Source organism: Microcebus murinus, chromosome 7 (genome assembly GCF_040939455.1).
Source record: "Microcebus murinus isolate Inina chromosome 7, M.murinus_Inina_mat1.0, whole genome shotgun sequence".
NCBI lineage: Eukaryota > Metazoa > Chordata > Mammalia > Primates > Cheirogaleidae > Microcebus > Microcebus murinus.
The window spans coordinates 59,821,876-59,831,667 of NC_134110.1; the positions used below are offsets into that span (position 1 = coordinate 59,821,876).

At 39.2% G+C, this 9,792-nt stretch overlaps 2 pseudogenes; both read right to left on the reverse strand.

Annotated features, from left to right (window-relative positions):
• Positions 1–1,681: 1,681 nt before the first annotated feature.
• LOC142871964 (putative ribosome biogenesis protein RLP24 pseudogene) lies at positions 1,682–2,831 on the reverse strand (annotated as a pseudogene).
• An 87-nt stretch (positions 2,832–2,918) lies between these two features.
• On the reverse strand, positions 2,919–4,912 carry LOC105882159 (E3 ubiquitin-protein ligase Mdm2 pseudogene; annotated as a pseudogene).
• Between the last annotated feature and the right edge of the window lie 4,880 nt (positions 4,913–9,792).

Consider the following 9,792-nt stretch of genomic DNA (forward strand, 5'->3'; position numbering starts at 1 on the left):
ATCAAGACATTAGTAATCCATAAGCATGTAGAGATCTATTTGCAAATTTAAAATGTATAAATAGCATAGTCATTCCAGACATATAACCTAAATGTAGTTCATTTATAATTTCATTTATACTATCAACTCTCCTCAGAAAAAATGGATATGTTGGGCCGCAGAAATGTACAGCCCGTGTGGGGGAGAGACGACCGCTCAAAAAGACTCAGAGTCCAGAGACTTGATGCAATGATTAGATTTTTCTCCACAGATACACTTGGTTCTAGTTGAAGTATTATAAATTCCAAATAAAGCTTGTTGTATTTGAGGACCTCCAAAGCTGGAGTATTGATCACTTCAGCCATTTGTTTCCTACTTATATGATGGGTAAGTGGTAAGTTGTGTGTGCATGGTGTGTGTACATGGTTTCAAAACAACATGTACTGTAATTGGCACATAAAGTGGCTATGCAAAATCATCCCTCAGGTTGAGTCTAAACTTACAGTTCACTTGATTTTGTTGTCTTCACCTGGATGTATAACAACTCACACACAGGAGAACACTGGGACCTTAGACCAAGGTGATTACTTTCACTACTTTGCTGAAGATTCTTATTTAAATATAAATCAAGAAGTTAATCTCCACAGTCTGAGATATCTTTTTACTTTAGAAATTTTTTTTAGAATTTTTAATTCATCTACAATAATTGCACATATTTATGGGGTAAAATATGATGTTTTGACACATGTATACATTGTGAAATGATCAAACTGAGGTAAATAGCATACCCATCAATTCAAACATTTATCATTTCTTTGAAGTAAGAACATTCCAAGTCCTCTCTTCTAGCTATTTTGAAACATTCAATACATTATTGTTAACTATAGTAACCCTACTATGCAACAGAACATAATAACTTATGCCTAATTGTAACTTTGTACCCATTAGGAAGGGTTTTATGTGCAAATAATGGACAGATGTTCTACCCATAAATTCTGTTTTCCAGAAGCAGAAAGAAGCTTTTTAAACGAAAAACCATGTAAATCTTAAAGGCACTGGGATTCCTCTGCTTCTAGATTTAATTGCTAGGCTAGAAAAATAAACCTTGTTCTACTAGTCATCACAAGTTAGAACTGAGTATTTCCAAAGTGGAAATAATATAGTGCCATTTCGGGCAAGGAGTATTCAGCGCTCATCTCCAACATCCACAACTACCCATAAGAACAGTGAAACCAGGTCAAAAGAGTACAGCATAAATAGGCTTCATTATATAAGGCCATTATGTTCTTCTAAGATGCTAATAAACCAAAATAGGAAATACTGAAATCAAATTAAAATATATTATTTGAGGCTCACTGTCATACAAATTGATAGTTCCTTGTTGTATCCTACTTTCTAAGACATTTTACTACAAATAAAATTTTATTTTATATATCACTAGACATGAATTTTTGCCATTAGTTATTACATAAATGCTACCTGGTACCATTACCCAAAGGGCATGACCATTTTATGTCCATATTTCACTTCTGTATTTACAGAATTTCCATGATTCACACATCTAACAGTAAAGATTTAACACTGAGACGCAATCTAACATCCATAATATCACGTTTTGCAAACAGCAATGTAGAAGTATTTTTAATCACCCTTGAGCGGGGTTATGTAAAAAATAAATCAATAATTTAGAAGTTCTAACTCTCTAAAGGAGATTTTCAAATGTACATACAGAAATGGTTGCAATGAGATGATATTCCATGTCCACATGTTACTGTATTAATAACTGCTATAGCTTCTTTTCCTTCAGCTGCTTTCCTTTACCTCCAAGAGGGGCCCAGATAAGATGTTTTGCTTGACTTCTTTGATGTCCTAAACTTTCTGTAGCTCTTTATTTTTCTTGAATTTGTTCATTATAAATTTAGCTTGGCATTTCTGTTTCATCTTTTCAACTTTCTTCATTGAGTCATCAGTTTTATTCTATAGCTCTCGTTGGCATTTGATAGACTCATTTCTGTTGTTCAAAATCAAATGAATTAGGTCTTTACACTAGCTGCTTTTACAGAATGCTTTTTAGTCTACCTGACCTTGTGAGAATTGCACTTTTTAAAGTTTTTATGACATATGGACTTACAGAATCTGAACAGCTTGCAACAGGTACAGACAAACATCATGCCATGGCCAGAGAAGATGGGCCCCAAAGGGAACTAACACTTCTTAATATGCATGGTCCTTACCGACCAACGCCAAGCTTGACAGGAAGCCAACAGATATTTTAGAATCCTATGTTCTGACCCTGTCTTTCTTGAAGGAAAGTGATACCTAATTTCTGTATAATTCAGAAAGAACTTATAACCAACCTTTTCAGCTAGTTTTAAAATGAGCAATTCTGTTTATCAAATTTCTGAATTCACAAGTTTCTAAAACTGGCCTTAAGAAAAGGTCCGAAACCTAGGCAACTACCAAGAACCACATAACCGAGCCCAAGAAGGTCCTTCAAAGCATCTTAGAGCTGTTTTTCAACATAGGGGCAACATATTCCACTAAATCCTGAAAAGGATCCTTTGTGACAAAGGGACTGGTATACTAGGTTAGACTCCCAAGACAATTCCCCATTTTACTAGGGAGCCTTAAAAAAGTTTTGTCTTATGAGGCAATTCTCACTAACATCATCACCACCTATCCCTTCTACAGTATAACCAGAGACTAGAGAATAAGGAGTACATTTTTACTTACATAGCACCAAATACAACTGTTAACTTTTTTACCTAGAGTATGTTCATGCCGCTCAGAAGAGAAAAACAAAAATCAAAAGATTTAAGAGTATCAAAAATTTTAAATATTAACACCTGTCAACACATTTTCTCCTTACATGAAAGATACTAAATAAGTTACATTTAGATGTCCTACATATATTATTTTTAAAAATCAGATACTTCTAAGAGAAAGTAGAAATTATTTTAAATGAGGGGGATGAGTAAGGGATGGAGCTATATATCCAATTCAAATTACATTAAAAGCCAAATATAAACAGAAGTGAAATTTTCCTAAAAGCAAATAAATAGTCACTAATCTCCTCCCAAAGTAGGTAAATTACAGTAAAGAGAAGAAATCTTCATGGATTGAGATATTTTCTCACTTTGATATATGTAAATAAAAATGTTTCATGCTGTCTAAACTTTTAGGGTTATATAGTAACTCTTTCATGGACAGATCAACTAGGGGAAATAAGTTAGCACAATCATTTGAATTGGTTGTCTACATACTGGGCAGGGTTTATTCCTTTTCTTTAGCTTCTTTGCACATGTAAAACATGCCATAAGATGTCCTGTTTTGCCATGGACAATGCAACCATTTTTAGGTCGACCTTGGCAAATCACGCAAGGTTCAATGGCATTAAGAGGAAAGGTAGATTCCATATTTTCTTCTTTGTCTTGTGTTTCTTCCCTCTCAAACTCTTTGACGTCTTCTTGGCTACTATAAATAATACTATTAGAAGTTGATGGCTGAGAATAGTCCTCACTTTCTTGTGACTGGGAGGTTTGTGTGATTTTATCATCATTTTCCTCAAGACATGACTCTTTGGAATCATTCACTGTAGTTTTTTTACAATCTGGAACATCAAAGCCCTCTTCTGCTTGTGTTGAGTTTTCTAGTTTGGCTTTTTCTGAGATAACCTCTCTCTTTTCCCCTTTATCTTCAGGAAGCCAATTCTCACGAAGCGCCCAACATCTGTTGCAATGTGGTGGAAGGGGAGGATTCATTTCATTGCATGAAGTACACTTCCAATAGTCAGCTAAGGAAATCTCAGGATCTTCTTCAATTGAATCTGTATCACTCTCCTCTGCCTGATACACAGTAACTCGATATACCTCATCATCTTCATCTGAGAGTTCTGGTCCTTCTTCACTAAGGCTATAATCTTCTGAATCAAGAGATTCAACCTCAAATTCTACAGTAAATTGATCTGAAACTGAATCCTGATCCAGCCGATCACCTGAATGTTCACTTATACCGGCATCAAGATCCGGATTTGATGGAGTCCCTGTAGATTCGCTGCTGCTGCTTCTTTCACAACGTATCTCCCTTATTACACACGGAGCCAGGCTTTCATCAAATGAAAGGGAAATATTATCAGACTTGTGGCGTTTTCTTTGTCGTTCGCCGGACAATTCGTCTAAATTTTCTTCTGTCTCACTAATTGCTCTCCTTCTAGATGAGTTAGATGGTCTAGAAACCAAATTTGAAGATGAAGGTTTCTCTTCCTGTAGCTCTTGCACAGGGTCCTTTTGATCACTCCCACCTTCAAGGTGACATCTATTCTCACTCACAGATGTACCTGAGTCTGATGGTTCCTGCTGATTGACTACTACCAAGTTTCTGTAGATCATTGTATATATTTTCCTGTGCTCTTTCACAGAGAAGCTTGGCACTCCAGACAAATCTCCTAGAAGATCATTTGAACAATATACAATATGTTGTTGCTTCTCATCATATAATCGTTTAGTCATAATATACTGGCCAAGATAAAATATAACCTCTTTCATGGTGTAAGTGTCTTTTTTGTGCACCAACAGATTTTAACAGCTTCATAAGCAATGGCTTTGGTCTAACCAGGGTCTCTTGTTCCGAAGCTGGGATCTGTGAGGTGGCTACATCAGTAGATACAGACATGTTGGTATTGCACATTTGCCTGCTCCTCACCATGCGGGGGTTTTCGCGCCTGGAGTTGCGGGGCTCCCTCGGGGCTCCCCAGTTCCCGTCACGGGGCGCGCGGAAGCCCCACGCCCTGGGCCTCAGCGACCATTTCCACTGTCGGGGCCCAGGCCACGGGGGAGCTCGAGCGCTCTAGTCCGGAGAGGAAGGAGGCTCCCGGCGGCGAAAGGGGGCAGGACCTCGGTCAGAGCGGTCAGGGCCGCCCCTCAGGCTCGGCTCTCGGCTCTCGGCTCCATCTTCCTTGTGGTCACACAGGCCACAGACCCCGCGAGGAGCCCACCTCGCCGAGGCTCCGCGGTGCGCGCCCCCTCCGGGTTGTACATTTTTTTTTTTTTTTTGAGACAGAGTCTCGCTTTGTTATCCAGGCTAGAGTGAGTGCCGTGGCGTCAGCCTAGCTCACAGCAACCTCAAACTCCTGGGCTTAGCGATCCTTCTGCCTCAGCCTCCCGAGTAGCTGGGACTACAGGCATGCGCCACCATGCCCGGCTAATTTTTTATATACATATCAGTTGGCCAATTAATTTCTTTCTATTTATAGTAGAGACGGGGTCTTGCTCTTGCTCAGGCTGGTTTTGAACTCCTGACCTTGAGCAATCCGCCCGGCCTCCCAGAGAGCTAGGATTACAGGCGTGAGCCACCACGCCCGGCCTCGGGTTGTACATTTTAATTGGGCAAGTTGTATGGTATACAAATTATGTCTTAATAAAACTAATTTTTTAAAAACTGTCTCTTCCTTGTTCTCAATCACTTTTCTTTCATCTGATTAAAGAAATTCTAGGAAGGCCAGTGGACGGGGTGGAGCAGGGAGTGGGGTACAGGTATAAAGGGGCCAACACCTGATGGGATGTGGGCGAATGTAGGGGTGTTTCCAGCTGAGTTTCCTTATCCCTTAAATGCCACCCTCCTCCCAGTACACCATTAACTACCATAGCATTATGGCCTCCTGGGACACCCCATTCTGTACGGACTTTAAGCTGCAGGGTGAGATTTAGGGTAGAGTCATCAATGTTTCAGTCACTGTCAGGTTACTTGAATCTCAAAGGCAGACCACCTACATTTAGGGCTAGAAGAATTTTCTCCTATGCAAATTGGGGCTACAATAAGATAATTTCCTTCAGATGGCTTTTCACTTCAAGGAAACAGGAATTGAAACTTTTTTACTGTAGAACCCATCAGTATCATTGTAATGTGTTTAAGGTTCATGCATAGTTAGATTTCATAAGGTTAAGCAAATCCCAATAAGAAATAGGTTTAGGGTGATAAGCACTCAGCAATCTGTAGGTGATTGGCAGACAAAAGTATTTAAAAGAACAGCTTTTTTTTATTTTTTGGACAGAATCTTGCTCTCGCTCTGTCTCCCTGGCTAGAGTGCAGTAGTGTCATCATAACTCACTGAAACTTCAAATTCCTAGGCTCAGGGTTCTGGTAGCTGGGACTATAGGCCTGAGCCATCCACGCCCGGTTAAGTTTTTTTAGAGAAACAGTCTCGCTTTTGCTCAGGCTGATCTTGAACTCCTGACCTCAAGGGATTCTCCCACCTCAGCCTCTCAGAGTGCTAGGATTACAGGCATAAACCACCACGCCCGGCCAGAACAGCATATTTCTAATCCATCATCCTAAGGATGAGATGAGGTAAAGAGAATCTGAAATTCCACGTTCTTAATCCTCTTCATAGCAAAGGGTGAATTTAGCGATAAAATATCTGCGTAGAATTCAATTGTGTCTCCCTTTTCAACTCTACCCAAAAGGGGTTTCAAAAGGCTGACAGATTTCAGAGCATTCCATGCCTGGAAGGACATTCTATTCCTTCTAGTTAATTCCTAAAGTGCAACCCTAGCCAGTCAGGGAAGCATTTCCCCCCAGTCACTGGATTCAGACCAATTGTTAATCCACACACAATTTCAAGGTCGTTAACCAACAGGAGATTTCTTTATACTCACTCCTTAAAAACTTTCTCCAAGAATGGGAGGGTGAAAGGAGAAAGCTGTAATTATTCTTTCATTGCTTCAGTGAACATGGAAGTCTTAATGGATTGATGTTAGGACAGGTATTCAAAACCATTTGTTTTCTAGGAAAGGATCAAAACCCCTTTCAACATACAAGGTGATTCCAAGTCCACTGAGGTAGCTTAAGAAGTCCATGATATGAGCCACATTGGTTCTGTGGCATCTTTTAACTTCCCTGTAAGAGAAGATAAAAGACATATGGAAAGGTTTTTCTTTTGGCCTCTCTTTCTAGGACAGGCTAGGCTAGATCCTTGTTACTCAAAGTGCGGTCCATGGACTAGCAGGCTGGCACCCCCACAGGGAGCTTATTAAAAATGCTAATCCCAGGGCCCTCCATAGAACTTCTAAATCAGAATCTGCATTTTAACAAGCCTCCAGGTGATTTATGTCACATTGAAGTTTGAGAAGCAATAGTCTAGGTCAGCTATTGTTGAACTTGGCTGTACATGTTAATCACTGGAGAGTGTTTAAAAGTCCCAGTGTTTCATGGGACTAATGTTCTAAAAAAATAAAAAAAAAATAAAAGTCCCAGTGTTTAGACCAAATTAATCAGAATGTCTGAAACCAGAGATCAGTAGCATCCGTATTTGATCCATATTTTTTAAAGTTTTCCAAATGATTCCAATGTGCTGCCAAATTCGAAACTAATTGTGTAGGTCAGACATCAGCAAACTTATTCTGTAAAGAACCAGATAGTAATAGTAAATATTTTAGGCATCACAGGCCCTGTCTCTAGGCTCTGCCATTGTAGCAAGAGAGTATCAAAAACAACATATAAACAAATGGCTGTGGCTGTATTCCAATAAAACAGGCTAAAATTTGAATTTCACATAATTTCATGTGCCAAAGAAATTTTTTTTATTGTTTTAACCATTTAAATGTATAAAAACAATTCTTAGCTCAAAGGCTATACAAAAACAATTAGCAGGGCTATACTTGGCCCTAAATCTGTAGTTTACTGATCCCTTAACTAGGTCTCAAACAAAAAAAATAAAAATAAAAAATATGAAAACCCTGACGTTTTCCACTTTAATTTAGGCTGATGCCGTAAAATGCACTCAATGCCAGCCACCAGATATCAATTAGCATTTTATTTATTTATTGGAAACAGAGTCTTACTCTGTTGCCCAGGCTAGAGTGAGTGCCTGGTGGGGTCAGCCTAGCTCACAGCAACCTCAGACTTCTGGGCTCAAGCGATCCTTCTGCCTCAGCCTCCGGAGTAGCTGGGACTACAGGCATGTGCCACCATGCCCAGCTAATTTTTTCTATATGTTTTCAGTTGTCCAGATAAGTCCTTTCTATTTTTCAGTAGAGATGGGGTCTCGCTCTTACTCAGGCTGGTCTCGAACTCCTGGTCTCTTGCTCAGGCTGGTCTCATACTCCTAGTCTCCAGCGATCCTCCTGCCTCGGCCTCCCAGAGTGCTAGGATTACCTGTGTGAGCCACCACATCAGCCTCAATTAGCATTTTTTAAAAATCTTTTTATATATTTTAAAAAATTTTTTATTTTTGTTTATTTTATTCTTTTTCCTTTTTTTTTGCACAGTTCAGAACAATTAGCATTTTAATGCAGCACACTTGAGGAGAGCTTGTCACTCTGCAGATAGCCTTCACTGCTCCTGGGCTGACTCCAGGTGGATAAAGGAGGCTACCTGGGCAGTCCTCCCTCTCAACTGCCACTTCACACTTGGCTTTGAAGATTTGGGTCAATACAAAGCAGTGTTAATCTAGTACTCATTATCTGCAGGACTGTTCACTGGTTGCTTCAGGGAGTTTCAAAGGAACTAGAAAAAGCTAACCTTTTGCCCTTGAAGATTTTGTAAGGTAATGAGTGATATAAGACAGGAAACTGTAGGAAGCTGGACACATATATCCCAATCAATTATACTTGCCTATTTTTTCTTGCTGACATTTTCATTCCACATAGGGAAACAGTTACGTGAGCATCTAGATCGTGTCCTCTGCCTGATTAGTAATGCTCTCTAATTGGATATTTCCATTCCTGTTTTCTAAAGAAGTGATTCACAGAGTTATATGGCAGTCAAAGGGAATAAGGGTCATTTAATTTTCTCCTTTCTTTCAGCCTTGATACTGTGGTTGTGTGTGTGTGGGGGGTCGTGTGCACGAGCGTGCAAGTGCACACTTGTGATTTTCAAGTAATCGAAACTTGTGCATTGTCTAGCATTTCCCTTTCCTTAGAGATTTAGATTCGCTGAGTGCTGTCCCTGTTCCCAGTATGCTCCATCTATCAACTGCCCCACCAGGAGGGCCCTAGAGTAACCCCATCCCCTTCCCCATTCTGCAGGTTGCCTCAGCAGCTTTCTTTTAACACATTAACTGCCATGAAAGTTGTATTTAACTCACTCTATCTTTGACCCTGGGGCCTCGTGAAGCATATATAAAATCTTGAGGTTCTTATTGTTAAAATTAATACTGAATATTTAATTCTAAAAACGTGGATTACTTGAAGTCAATGCATTTCATTTTTTCTATTTATTTTTACCTTTAAATTACAGTCCAAGTTTTTATTCGATTTTCATAGTAAAACACTGGCCCCAAGGAAAAGTTTCTGCTTTATTGTGTGTGGCAATCAATGTGTTAAATTTCCTTTTAAGCCTTTTCTGATTATTTCAAGAAGGAAGTAGCTATTAGACACCAGTTTGCCCTTAAGACTTCTCACTTGCTACTCTTTTTCTTTTTCTAAACAAAACACAGTCTTGGAGCTCAGAGCCTATGGTTGGCAATGATATTTAGCTGGAATTTAATGACATTATTTTGTCTTTATTGTACTACTTATCTTTACAGTTAGCTCTAACTGTGTTATCCATGTAGAGTAGTGACAAAGTTTTCTTTTCAAAACAAATGCATTTTATATTAACGAAATGCAGGCAAAATGAACTAATATAATAGCACAGATGTATTAAAGTTTATAAAAGTCAACTTATTTAAATAAAAACATCATGTAAATATTCTGTGTCTACGTACAGAAGGTACATACAGGTCACAAATTGTGACATGGTATGAGAATAACTGAGATAGGGAATGATTCTGGGGAAGAAGGAACAGGCAGCTACTGCAGCCCCAGGACAAAGAGG